At 44.8% G+C, this 14,475-nt stretch overlaps 1 protein-coding gene across 4 annotated transcripts in view; it reads left to right on the top strand.

The window, feature by feature from the left end:
- PPFIA4 (PPFI scaffold protein A4) overlaps positions 1–14,475 on the top strand; it is a 3,163,248-nt gene that overhangs the window by 1,299,015 nt on the left and 1,849,758 nt on the right. The window lies entirely within an intron of this gene.

The raw sequence follows: 14,475 nt of genomic DNA, 5'->3' as shown, positions 1-14,475 counted from the left end.
CAGAATACTTCTGTTAATGTTGCCCTTCGGGGTAGAGCAGCTGCGGCCCGTGCAGGTAAGAATGGTGGGGCAGTGAGGCCGGGTGTGGGGGGGGGGGGGTTCCGATGGATGATAATGAGGGAAATTAATTATTTATTGAATTTTCCCTCGTCATCAGCCAATGAAATCCCCCCCCCCCACCGCCCCACCACTCTTACCTGCACGGACCGCGGCCGGGGTAGAGTATTCTTTCCTCATGTGGCTGCTGTGACATGCTTTGCAGTGGCCGCATGGGAAGAAATCTTGGAGATTATATCCTCTGGTTTGTTCAACAGTGGTTATATCGCCATGTACCAGGATGTTCCTGAAACTGCGTCCCTTCCTGTAGGTGACTCTGGGTCTTCTCGATATGGATTGCCCAATCACTGGGTCATTCATTGGGATGTTCCAGTTTTTGTAAGGTTCTTCTGTATGTCATTAGAATTACTGTTATAAGTGAGAATGACCCTGGTCATATCCTCACTCATAGCAATAGTGTAAGTGTCTTTGTCAATTAGGGTGGTTACCCTATTCACTAGGCTGACTTTTTCCAAATCCTTATTGAGGGCACAAGTGGGGTAACCTTGTTCAGTATATCTCTTAATCATGGTTTCCCTAAAAGAGGTAATTGGTGCTTTGAGCTAAATAGCCCCTGCTAAAGCCCCTGGGTTAGACAAATTACCTGGGGATCTTTACCGCAGCGAACCTACCATTTGGGCTCCATATCTATGGATTCTATTTAATGCAATATTACAAGGCATGGATATCCCCGCAACCTGGGCCGGTGCGGAAATTATTCCTGTCTTTAAAAAAGGCACTCCACTGTTCCCTTCCAATTATAGGCCAATCAGCCTTATTGATATCAGTCCAAGAAAATTTGCACCAGTGCTGCTTGGCCGCCTTCAAAGTTGGATGAAGGAGCATAATGTCTTGAGCCCGCTACAAGCAGGGTTTAGGGAAATAATGTCTGCCCTGGATCAGATCCTCAGGCTACAACTATTACAATGGAAGAGCGTGTGTATCGAGGGTGGCAGCCTCTACTTAATATTTGTAGACCTGAGATCTGCATTCGACTTGGTACCGAGAGATAAATTGTGGGGTATACTTTATGAGTTAGGAGTTCCGATATACCTGTGCCAAATGTTGAGGCGGTTACATAAGGGAAACTCTGCCCAAATACTGTTCAGTAAAAATGGGGAACTCACCACTCCTCTCCCAGTAGCAAAAGGAGTTCGACAGGGATGTGTCCTAGCCCCAACACTGTTCTGTCGTCTTATAAATGGGTTAATTGAATTTTTACATTCAGAGCAAGATTTAGATGCACCCAAACTGGTGACTCGTAAAATTCCGGCAATGATGTTTGCCGATGACACCTTGCTAATCTCTAAATCCCCCATGGGCATACAGAGGATTCTCAATCAATTTGTCCTTTTCTGTATGGAAAGGGGTCTTGAGATTAATTCACAAAAGATGAAGTACATGGTGTTCAACCCAGGAAAATGTACCCGACCAAATCCATGCTTGGATGGCACCCCATTACAAAGGGTACCGGTTTTTGAGTACCTCACCTTAACGATCACCGATAAAATGGACTGGGGGGCACAAATCAAAACCTCTAGTCTGAAACTAGCCCAGACAGCAGGGGGTTTGACCAAATATTTTGAAACTCTATGCACAAACCAGTTGGCCCAGTTTTGGAAATATATAAGACCCAAGCTAGAGGAGCATCTGTCTACGGGGCGGAACTCTGGGTGTACGGTTATTCCAACAGTCTTACTCAGGCTGAAAATCCTTTTGTAAGACAACTATTCGGTCTCCCCTGTAGTTTCCCCCTAATTCCACTCAGATTAGATTTGGGGGTCAGACCAATTGCAGAGGTTGTTGCCCTTAGACCCCTTCTATTCTGGTGTCGTCTTTGGGCTATCCCAGAACTGGCTAGCTTTAGGCAAGAACTAAAGGAGGTGATCAGTCTACCCGGTGCAGGAAAAATACCATGGTTATCCTCCATATAAACATGCTTGTATCCATGGGAGTGGGTAATATGTGGTCTAGTCCAAAAACAAGTTGCTCTACTGTGTCAAAGAAGATGTTAAAGGATCTTTACTGGGAGCATAAATTGTCCATGATACAGGGAAGTTGCACAACTGGCAGACTCACCATAGCGTTCCTAGAAATTAAAGACCAGTATAGATTAGAGCCGGCTCTGGATGACATCAAGCCGGCAGCGGCTAGGAAACTATACTTGCAATTCAGGCACGTGGTACTTCCCTTGCGTGCCTTTACGTCTAAATGGGCTGGTTCAGAATGCGCTGTCTGCCTAGCATGTAATGATGGATTTGAAACAGAACAACACATATTATTCTCATGCCCTGGGTATAAGAAAGCTAGAAAATGATGGCTCACACAGATTTGCAGAAATCTTGGAACCAGGCAATGTGTAGAGGCTTACAGGATTCTGAAATACAATGCCAGCCTACATATAGTTTTTTCAGTCGCAGGATTCTTGTTTTCCATGTGGTGCACACGAAGAGTTTACTTAAGATGTCCCCCACTGCATTGTGATAATTAACGGTCAAATTTTAATGAGCAATAGGTTATACAGCATAAGGATGTGCAGGTTAGCCTACACGTTGATTCTTTTTTGCTCAACACACGATAACTCGGCTAGCATGGGTGTAGGCCAATGTTTACAGTTAATGATATAGTTTTGCACTTTTGCTTTAAATATCCTGATGGCTGCTATTCATTAATCATTATGGCCCTGCTTTAACTCTAGTTGCTCATGCACAAAGCACTTTAATACAAGTTAAGAGTCTTATGCACTGTATTAATTTTATTTGCTGATAGATCATCAATGAACGTGGTTGACAAAAATCTCTTTTTAGTGTTTTTATCTGGAAATGAAACTACACAATAGACTGTGATACATGTCCACATTTATGTTTCAAGCAGTGTGAGAAGTTGGCCTGGCATATGCTGTCCTCTAGTTATAGGGGACACCTTGTACCAGTCCAATTCGACTCTTATGGTGATAGGTTAAAGACAACCTTTAAAGAAAGCTATCCTAGTGGTAGCTGTGGAGAGCAGCCTTCAGGCTAAGTCTTGAAGGAGTGTTAAGCTTATTGTTTTACCATAGATAACCTCTTGAATAACCAAATGAAAGAGTAGTCCACACAGGTATATATATAAAATATATGTATTTATTCTAGGAATAACCCCACTAGTCTCTTTATGAGGCTAGAGGTGAAGACACAATTCAAACAAGCATTTATAGTTACAATAAATAGCACTGGAATCACAGGGCCCCGGGGGGGGCCAAACCATATATCAAAAAAGTGGTATAAGAACCACGACAATTCTACAGACAATGCCTAGGGCATTTAGGGTCACTGGCCCCTTGTGGAACCACCCAAGGTAGTGAGGAAGGGGACCCACGGGAGAAGCGTGCAGTGGCTAAAGCTACTGTCGGGATCTCTATTAAAGCCTATGGAGAATGTCGCGGTTGAATTTTACAAGATTAAAAACACTTCTAGCAGGAGTTCAAGTTCAATACTTTAGAGTTAAGCTTTTGAAGGGCCCACACCCACGAGAGTACCGAGGTACCACTGTTACCTGCCCCAGGGATGCCGGGTGCATAGGTCGTTTTCGATGTCGGGTCGCGGGCTGATTTTCAATGGCAAAACGTGAAGAACTTCTGCTAGCAAGAAGCGTCGTCGTTGTCGTGAAGAATGAAAATGTAGATCTTGAAGAGAAGGACCTGAAAGCGGGACAGAGTCTGGGTCACGGCAATGTGACCAGGGGGCTCAAGAGAAGGAGCCCTTCAATGTCGGGTGCTTCCAGGTGGAAGAGGTGTTGCTTGGATCGTCAGCCACGGGGTCCAGGAGGTGTCAAGGAAGGCCAGCTTCTGAAGGGCGACTGTTCCACAAAGGATGAGGGTCGCTGCGGTGCTAGTGTCCGGATTGGATCCACTAAGCCTTGGCAACTGCAACCCATGTAAGAAACACAAAACTGCTACTGGTGCAGACCCACGAGGTCTGAGCGAGGTCTCCAGTGAGGAGACTGAAGAGCAGGCCTGGAGCAACCAGGGGAACTCTTGGAATCGAAGATTGACCTCCGCTAGGGCCCACAAGTCGAGAGACAAGGGACCGCAGGAGGCAGCAATTTGGCGTGCGTAAAGATGCGCTCACGGGTCACTGGAGCGGGCTAGGGCGTCGATCTTTGGCACAGATGATGCTGAGAGGTTGGCTCAATAATGGGCCAAAGCACAACTTCCCCCCTTGTCGGGGTCGGGTGCTGTGCAAGAGGTGGCCGTGTCCTGGGGTATTGGGGATCTCGGCACCCACGGGGTCACGGTACTGAGCTTTGCTGTGCACACTCACTGGCCTCTGGGATGCTTGGAAACCCACCTCAAGGTAGGAACGAGTTGTCGATGTCTGTAGGAGCAGCGAGGTTCCAACCGGGTCATTTGCAGTGTTTCAGGTGCCTGCCAAGCAGGGGGGTAACTGCTTTACCCCAAGGGAGATTTCTTCATTCAGCTGTGCGGCAGCAAGTCGAAGTTCAAGTCTGTGAAGTTCATGAATAATCTGAGGTTCTAGGGACCCTGTATTCACCTTTATCCAAAGATTAGGGGAGTGTCCAGATCAGAGCCCACCAATGAGAGTTCAGGAGGGAAAGGGTGGCTACACCCTCTCCCCTTTGTGTGGTTTCCCGCCTGGGCAGGGGACAGGATGCCCCTGAACCGGTTTGAGGCAGTGTATGCAGAAGTAGGCACTGGAGAAGCCTACGTGCAACTCTGAAAGACATCCTATGGTGCACCCACCCAGTTCCAATCCACATAGTCTGTCTGGGGAGGTGGGAGCACCTCCCTGCAACAAGATCCCTATTGTCCAGCTGCCGTGGCTGGAGTTCTGCCCAGCAACAGGCAGCCAGAGTCGTGTGGGTGGCGGGTAGCATCCATTTTGTACTACGTGTGCACTTTTAAATTGGTGTCTAAATTCTGCCGCTTTTCCCATATCGCCCCTCTAGCAGGGGGGAATCATGCCCTCAGTCCCATGGCTGGATTGGGGGTATGATTCCTACATGTTTGACACCAAACACAATATGGTTCTGTGTAGCCATTCTCAAGTTATCACGCTATCGCGATTTACTTATAATGCGGTTAAGAGTATATGGTATGGCTACACTACAAACAACCCAGCAATGGTTTTACGAAGGTTGCAGAGGGGCCCTACTCAGGTAGGGGTCCCCCCTCACACATATCTCAGCACCCTGCCTTGTAGGATTAGCAAGGCCTGCTTTAGGGGTGACCTATGAGGATATATGTGTTGTATTAAGTGGGATACAGGATACCTATATCCCTGTAAGGAGTGCAAGCACCACCTTACCCAGACTACAGTAGTGGTATGGTGGTGTCATTTGGTATGGCTGTCCCAGGGGTGGCACAATAAGTGCTGCGGCCCCTGGTAGGCCTCTGAGGGACCCATGCCCTGGGTACCTAGGGTACCATCTACAAGGGGCTGACAGGGTGTCCTCAGTATCCAATTGGTATGTACCTAGGGTACTCACATCAGTTTTAGGGAGGAAGCAGATAGGCTGGTGTCCTGGATAGCAGGATCCCAGCCAGACTAGTCAAAAACCATCCAAATACCAGGTAAAAAGTTGGGGGCAACCATATAGTCAGATTCCACCTTCCTACAAGCAGTCTAGTTGCCCTAGGAGATTGATGGACTTGGACAGACATAAAATGATTTTAGTTGTTTTTATATAATGTTTTAAACATGGTCATATCTGTATTTCAGGACTTGTATAATTGCTTTTATTGCCATTCTGTCGAAATAAGTTTTATTAAAGTAAAGCATAGCGAGTTGACATCTAGGGTAATCAATATGTAGTTACTTTGCCATTCGATGTCTTTGATTTTGCCAAAAAATCTTTCAGGTCTCTGACATATGATGGGTGGATCATCAGCTGATCTCTGAGAAAGTGATCCATATATCTAGAGATGGTTTCCAGAACACTGCCTCTGGAAGAGACAATGGGTCAGTCTGGAGGGTTGTTACTGTCTTTGTGAACCTTGAGGAGAAGGTACAGAATGGCCAATTTGGGGTAGGCACATTTGAGGAAGCAATATTCATTCCACTCAAGAATGCCTTTGTCCCTCCAGTCATATAGTAGATTGGGTGGTTTAGTACCCCCTGTTCAATCTTAATCATTCCCCCCGACATGGAACTTTGACTGGAAAGATTCAGATTGAACAGGTGGTACTAAACCACCCAATCTACTACCTGGAACTTTCATTGGACATTGGTTTATTTCATATTTCTGCATTCCGTGCAGTATTAGAAATTGAGCAATAACCCAACCCTGATGAAGTCTGCAAGGACTAAACATGTTGGCTTGGCTGATGGGCAGTTGTTATAATGAATAAAACTTCAATAAAGTGGATTGAAACCGATGCACAAGACTCCTGAGGAAATTGATTGGCTATTCAATTGTAAATGTTTGAGGACAGAATATCACATGGAATTTGTTGTAATGTTGATAATTGAGCAAAATTAATCATACCATTTTATGCTCCTTCTCATTTCTGTGGATCTTTCAATGTTTGTGATTGCTTAGCAGTGGGGTCATGTGGAGTTGAGCATATTTTATATATATATGAATACTAGTATACACTAGTGCAATGTTCTATGGCCCACACTGCTCTTGTATCTTATTTTTAGATTTCTTGATGAAGTTTTCCAGATGAAACTATCTCTCAAGAAAACTGGGCCAACATTATGTTATGCCTTGAACGCTATGCATAATGATTTGAACATGATTCTTTTTACAATTAGAAGCTAATGCAATCCTTGGGTCACTGATTGATATTTCGGTATGCCTAGAAAAAGTCATGCAGACGCATTTTGAAGTATCTGTGGTTTCTGGAGAAATATATTTTTTTTGTATGTTTAGAAATAAAGTATTCCCATAACCCAGTCTGGATAGGGTGGGTGGATTAAATGGACAGATCTTCCTGATCCTTTTTAGCATGAAAAAAAACTGAAGAGGCCAGGGCGTTGGCCTGGTCTTTGAAAATGAGTTTGTCATCAAAGACAATGTCAAGCTTTCTCTTTTCTGGATGGGAAAAAGTAATGCTCCCATTTCCTGAGGGCACCAACTGGGTGACCAGAAAGAGATGTCACTGCCCAGGAGAAAAACCTCTGTCTTTCGAGAATTTAGTTTTAGTCAGTTAACCTTTATCCAGCTGTCAATCTGACCCATGCAAGTTTTGCAACTAGGGGTGGGCGGAATTTTCGTAGTCGCGCTAAGCAAAGATCAGCGAAACGGTAAAACATCTCCGCGAACGTGCAGAAATTCCGCGAACATGCGGAATTGCTTGTTCGCGATGCTTCTTTCCTGTTCACGATCGCTGTTTGCGTGCTCTGGGGGAAATATCTCGTGAACACATTTTGAGAACGCGAACAAGCAAAAAATTCCACGAAGCCGCGGAACGCAGAATTTTGGGCAATTCCGCGTTCTCTGTGGAATGTGAAATTATCCAAATTCCGCAAATTCCGTGAGCGGAACGGAATTTACCCCCCAGGCCTAGTTGCAACGCCCAGCTTTTCCTTCTATGTTACTGGATACCAAAACTATTATTTTAGTATCCTCAGCATAGGAGACGACCGAAAAGCCAAAAGATCAAATAAGCCTTGCCAATGGTGTAATAGTAGATTGCAGATAGCTGCAATAGTACATTGCAGTGGAGCAGCATCATAATGTTTCCTACTATTGGATTCACAACGACAAACCCTCTCCTGTGGTAAAGGTAGTTTGTCATTAATAGCTTAGAAATACCACTTCTAGAAAGTGGGCATTTCTCTGCTCTTAAACTCTTTGCATTTTAGTTTGACTCCATCCCACACTAGAGGCTGGTGGAGCACATCTGAACATTCTCCTGCGACAGCTATAAACAATGGGCATGCAACTGGACAGAGATCTGCCATTTGAGGTTCTAGCTGGATAGATTGGAGGGAGAGGTTTTGACACTTGGCCTCTGGGAAGTCATATCATGGCCTCACTAAAGATAAATAGATCTGCATTCCACGGCTTCATGGCAGACAGGACTGAAATTTAGAGGAGACATCTGTGGTTCAAGGAGAAACCCTCTGAACTACCCCTAACATCAAAGGCACAGTACAGTATAACTACTAGTGCCATACTTCAGCAGGGAAGGGATGCACTTGTTGGGATGTGGGACCAGAGAACCTGGAACTATATGGTGCACACTGCCAGATGAATCTGTTGTGCACAAGGAGAATTACTGATATTGGAAGGAACCATGTGCCCTTCCTGAATAGGGGCTGGCCTGGGCTGACTTCCTGCTGCTGTGTGGCACCCTGAAGTGTGCTCTCCAAGGGATTGTTTGCTTGCCCCTATTCTCTTGTGGAGGTCTCAGGGAAATCAATGACCTGCCGCAAGGGATCCACACCATCTACTTGAGATACCTGGAGAGAGGTGCCCTCCAAAGTGGCCACAGCGTCTGCTGGATCCCAACTGGTAGTGCGACATGAGCGCGGACCTAAGAATTGTGCATGGAGACAGGATTGTCTTGTGCAGAGCCCCAAAAGTATTTCCCACATCTAAGGAGTGGGGCCTCTGCATCGTGGGGAACTCAACACGCATAAGCGTCTTGTTGGTGGTGAGCAGATTCACCAGTTGTAGGATCCAGCGTGGCCCGCTTCGTCGATTGCACCGCATCCCTCTCGTACGACACGCAGGCTGCATGCTCATTACATGCTGTGTTTAATTCACGAGGTTCGACCCTCAGAGGTGAGTTTGTACTAATTGTGGTGCCTCATTCTACCTTGTGTGGCACTGATGAACTTGCGCCTGTGTATGTGACCGGAATTGCCTGGTTCAACCTGGATCAACGCGCACCAGGTATAGTGCCTCATGTCTAGGGAGGTACAGAATTTGTAACTCTTTGTGTGTTACCGGTATTGTTTGGTGTGACCCATATTAATGTGCACTTGACATTGTGCCTCATTTCCAGGGAGGTGTGAAATTTGCAACTCTTTGTTGTGTGTGACCGGAACTGTCTGGTGTGACTCAGTCACACGCACCAGATGTTGTTCCTCATTTCCAGGACGGTACTAAGCTTGCAACTCTTCATTGTGAGAGAGAGGAATTGTCCAGTGCAGCTCATATCACTGTGCACCAGACGCTGTGCCTGGATTGCCTGGGTACTACTCTGATTTGTGCCAGACAGGATGCCTCTTTCTTCTGAGAGTCTCCCCTGCTATATATTCCATTCATAGATTGTTCGCTCTGGGCCTTCAGTGTGGCGGACCAACTGCCCTCTCCTTACCTGGGCCTGATGACATTGTGTTGCAAGGAATTATTGCCCGGATCAGGCCTGGGTATTGAGAGTGACTGACAGGGTTGTAGGAACGCTTCTGAGAATGCTCAGTAGTCGGTCAAAAGACTGCTCGATCCCCGTGCTTCGCAGAACTGGCTGGTGCCCGCTTCTGCTCTGCTTCCAGAGTGGTGGCCAAACCCCCATTTGACGACTGCCTCCTAGTTAGTCCTGCTACCTACCCCCACCTTCTTCCTTGGGACCCTAACTAAGTGGGACTTCGGTGGCATGCAGCCTAATAACCGAGGGAAGTCTGGTTATCTCCAATCCGTGGGCTTAGGGGAGTCGGGTGATTTGAAGGGTGGAGGGAGACTTGGGCCACAGGGTCTGCAGTGTGCTATCAATTGGCCTGCCGATATCAGTTGCACCGCATTATGGTGCTGTGTGGTTATGTGAGCGAGCGTGTTCCATACGGACCTGCCTGATATCCGTTGCACCATGTATTGGTGCTGAGTGAGTGTGTGTGTGTGTGGGAGTGACAGTCTGTGGAGCGCCTGTGATTAACGACACTGGCCGGCGCTATTGCTTTAAATGTTGATTTCTTGGCAGAGGAACACTGCATTGACATTGGTTTTACCCGTGCAGCCACAGCTTGCGGTGCTGCTTAAATGTGCTATAATTATTTGAATGTAGATATTTCTGATATCTTTGTGACCTGGGGTGCACCCTGTAACTGTGTGGTATTGAATTATGAGAATTGCCAGGGTGGGACTAGGTTTTACAACGTGTTGCACTGTATAAGAGTACAGGGGGAGATGTAAAATAGGATCTTTTCCAGGTATTTTTTTATTTTTTATTTTACGGCGATTTATATAGCGCGAACTTGACCCGAAGATATCTGGTATCGGAGCGCTTTACACGAGCACTAGTTGCGTTACATGAGGACACATAAAAATCTTTTTGTTAGGCACGGGGAGATTAAGTGATTTTCCCGGAATCACAGGATGTTGCGTGTCCTTGCCGAGACTCAAACCAGGTTCCCCAGATTTGAGGTCGACCGCCCTAGTCATTAGGCCAACTCCTCTCCCCCAAGTGTGCATTCTACCGATGTCATTTTAACACGGTTAAGCCTAGTACTGATAGTGATCATTCCAAGTGTGTTTTATGCCCAGAAATACATGATGTTCACGTTGTGTTGATTATTGTGAGTGTTGAATTCAAAAGTTATTTACATACATCATGTGTGAAGTCTCTTTTGTGATGCTCAGTGTAGTTATTTTGAGTGAGTGCTGTGCCAATGCTTTACTCATTGCCTCTGTGATATGCCTGACTGCTCAGTGCCAAGCTACCCAAGGGTGAGCGTAAGTTATACAGTGAGTGTAATCACCCACCCTTGATACATATATATATATATATATATATATATATATATATATATATATATATATATATATATATATATATATATATATATATATATATATATATATATATATATTCACTTAAAAAACCATAGGTTTCACACATGTTATAGTTAGGTGGATATTTCACTCGTAAAAAACCAATGAAATTCCCCCATTATAGTTAGTTGAGATAACTATAACTCGCGCTCCCGCAATCCACTGCTGATGACGTCACATATTACATCACTCATGACATGGTCAGTGGCATCACTCATGACATCACTGATGACATCATCCTTGTGATAGAGTGGTGGTCGCGCGAGTTATAGTTATCTCAACTAACTATAACGGGGGAATTTCATTGGTTTTTTACGAGTGAAATATCCACCTAACTATAACATGTGTGAAACCTATGGTTTTTTAAGTGAATTTGCAAGGTTTTTTAAATGCTAATTCCTAACTATAACGTGTGTGAAACCTATGGTTTTTTCAGTGAATTTGTATGGTTTTTTAAATGCTAAGTTATGTATGTCTTATTATTTTTTTTATATATTTATTTTTCAATAAAGTACGTATTAAATGTTTTTTTTTTTTATGGTTTTGCGCGCACCCCCGCGATTTTTTTAAAAAAAATGTAAATTATTTTTTCTGCCTTCGGGGTCCTTCAGGGACCCCCTGACCAAGGCTAGGGGGTCAGGAACTCTCTACCCTGCCCTGCCCCCTTTTCACGTTCACCACCTTCCTTTTCCACTCTCGCACTGAAAACAAACAAAATGGCGGCCGACACTTCCTGATTTCGACCGATTCGAACGTTGACTGACATGTAACAACCAATCAGAATTACGCTCGCGCACGTTAGGGTGTGCGCACGGTGCGCGGCTATAGATATGTATGTGCTTTTAAATGCAATTTTCTCAGGAACTACTGAACAGATTGACTCCATATATGCAAAAGGCACTTCCCTGACCTGAGGACTACTTCTCTGCCAAATTTCAAGTAATTCTGTTCAGCCGTTCGGGCTGTACCTTCGACTAACGGTCCTATGGGAAAATGCATGGGGAAAACGCGTTTTGGGACCCCCCTTTTTTCTCGGCCCCCGCTTGACGAATCACCCCGAGACTTTCAGGGTAGGAGCTGAGCAGAGCGCCCCATTCGTTTTGAAAATTTCGCGAAGATTCGTCAACCGGCGCCAAAGTTATTCAAAATAGAATTTTGAGATTTCCTATGGAAACACGGTCCTAACTATAACTATCTACTGGCGACCGCCAGTAGATAATATATATATATATATATATACATATATATATATATATATATATATATATATACACACACACACACACACATTTTTTACACTGAAAAAACAAAGGTTAAAGCGATGTCATAATTGGGTATTGAAATGAGATAAGAATTAACACTTAATAACTGCAAAACCAATGAAATTTGCCAGTTATAGTTTAGTGAACTAACTATAACATGTTCTCTGTCAGGCAGTGCTTATGACTATACTTATTGCATCACTCATGAAATGTTAAATGACATCTCTGATAACATCATCCAAGGATTGTGACAGTGTGGTATATGGTTTTAGGACTGGGAGTAATTCAGCAAGCTTCACCTGTGCCCACTTTTCTGCCACCAGTCAACATACAATGAATTTTCATTTTTCTCTAAATATGAGATCTTATCTAATTTCAACACCTAATGTTAATGCCACTTTTAACCTTTTTCTTAATTATTTTTTCTAATGTTAAAGATCTTATTCCAATACCTAAATATGTCCCTATAATCTTTGTTTTTTTCATCAATTTTCTGTAGTTTGTTGATCATATTATAAGTTGAGAATACGCCCAACCCACTCTAGCAACCTGTGCCCAGCTGCCCCCATGGGTGGCCAACTCTCACGCGGCATATGGTCTTTCGTAAGTCCTGGCCCAACACTCCATGGGTGGTCAACCCCTCACTGCCTGTGGATTTTGGCTGTGCTCAGCAGGGGAATTTGCCATGGGGCCTGACCTCTGTGTAGGCCCTGCGCCCAACCACCATGGGTGAGCTGCAAGCAACCTCTCAGCTGCGCACAGCCTTCAGCTCAACAAGGGGTTGGCCACGCACCCAACCTGCCATAGGCAGTAAACCCCTAACTTCGTATGGCTTTGGCATTGTGAAGCATGGGTTTGGCCACAGGCCCTGTGTCCAACCCCAGAAGCAACTTGCGAGCAAGCACTCCAATGCGCATGGCCTTAGACTGGGCAACTGACTCCTTGCTGTGCACAACCATCAGCCTTGGGCCAGGCCCTATTCCCAACTCTGCCACAGATTGCCGCTGTGCATGGCCTTTGACAGTGTGCAGCAAGGGGTTGCAGCAGGTGAGTCCAGGCCCTGCGCCTAACACTCCCATGGGCCTAATACAACCCTGCTGCCCACAGATTTTGGCCATGCTCAGTGGAAGATTTACCATGAACCTGGCCTCTGGCTAGGTCATGGGTTTTACAGCCCAAGTTGGTGACCTGTACCCATACTCCCGCGGACAGCCAAACCTTCTCTGCGCAGCTAGCAGTTATTTACCCTGTGTCCAGCCCCTGCTCCACATTGCAGAATGGTATTTTTCATAGATCATTCTAGAGTTATTTAAAATTATTTTTGGTACCGGATTGGACCCGTGGTACCACACAGGAGCCTCATTGTGTACCGCAGATCCTGCACCTTAAACTGCAGTACCAGCATCAATTTATTTTTATTTTTTTTAACTTAAGGGATGTTTCTTTTCAGACCTTCCACGTGTGCCTGGGTGTCAAAGTGTGCTCACTCTGTACCCTTAAAAGTCCTATTTAAACTTTTCTTGGATATCAATTCCCCAGGTCCGGTAACGTCAGACGCAACACCTTCTCTCAGCCAATCAGATACTGGTTTGTATGTGTGATATGTTGCTCTAAATGTCTGAGAGCATTTCATGCTAATTTGTAGCCATGGTGTATTGTTTCTCATGCATCTCTTGTTGGATTGCCTTCGTGCCATACTGATTGGCATGTACCATGCACTTGTAAATACATATGATTACTTGGTTCCCACGAATACCACATTGGTTGTCAAGCACAATATATTTATGTATAAGGTGTATATTATTTTCTAAAGACCACCCACTGATTTGTGTGGATAATAGGCGGGTGCATTTTTTTGGTATTCCATTGCATCCTATTAGTTTTTATCCCAGTCACACTGGCTAAGGAACCTTGGTTGGAGTGGGTTTTATAATGAAGCCTCTTCATGCTTTGATTTACTTGCACCACACTATGGTTTGACTCAGCAGATTTGAGGGGGAGGAGACAACATGTGTGACAAGTTCACAAAAAGCTAGAGACCCAGTTTACTTACGTCCTGGGAGAAGCCACTTCCTGTGAAGCCGCGAAGCACTTTTATTGCCTCATCCCACTCAAATCTGCTGAGCCAGTCCATAGTGTAGTGGAAGCTTAAGGCACGGGCATCATTATAAATCCCATTCAAACCCAGGAGTTTGCTGGTCCTTAAGCAGTATGAGTGGGAGAAAAAAACAAACGCTTTGTACGATGTGAACCCTATATATTAACTTTTCATTGTCCACAGAAACTAGTAAGTGCTGATTACAAAACGTTATATTACTTATACAAACACATATTATGTTTGGTAATCAATGTGTTATTCATCGGAAGCAAACAACTATGTACGTCTAACAGTACA

Source organism: Triturus cristatus, chromosome 1_2 (assembly GCF_964204655.1).
Source record: "Triturus cristatus chromosome 1_2, aTriCri1.1, whole genome shotgun sequence".
In the NCBI taxonomy this organism is placed as follows: Eukaryota; Metazoa; Chordata; class Amphibia; order Caudata; family Salamandridae; genus Triturus; species Triturus cristatus.
This window is presented reverse-complemented; position numbering and strand designations above follow the sequence as displayed.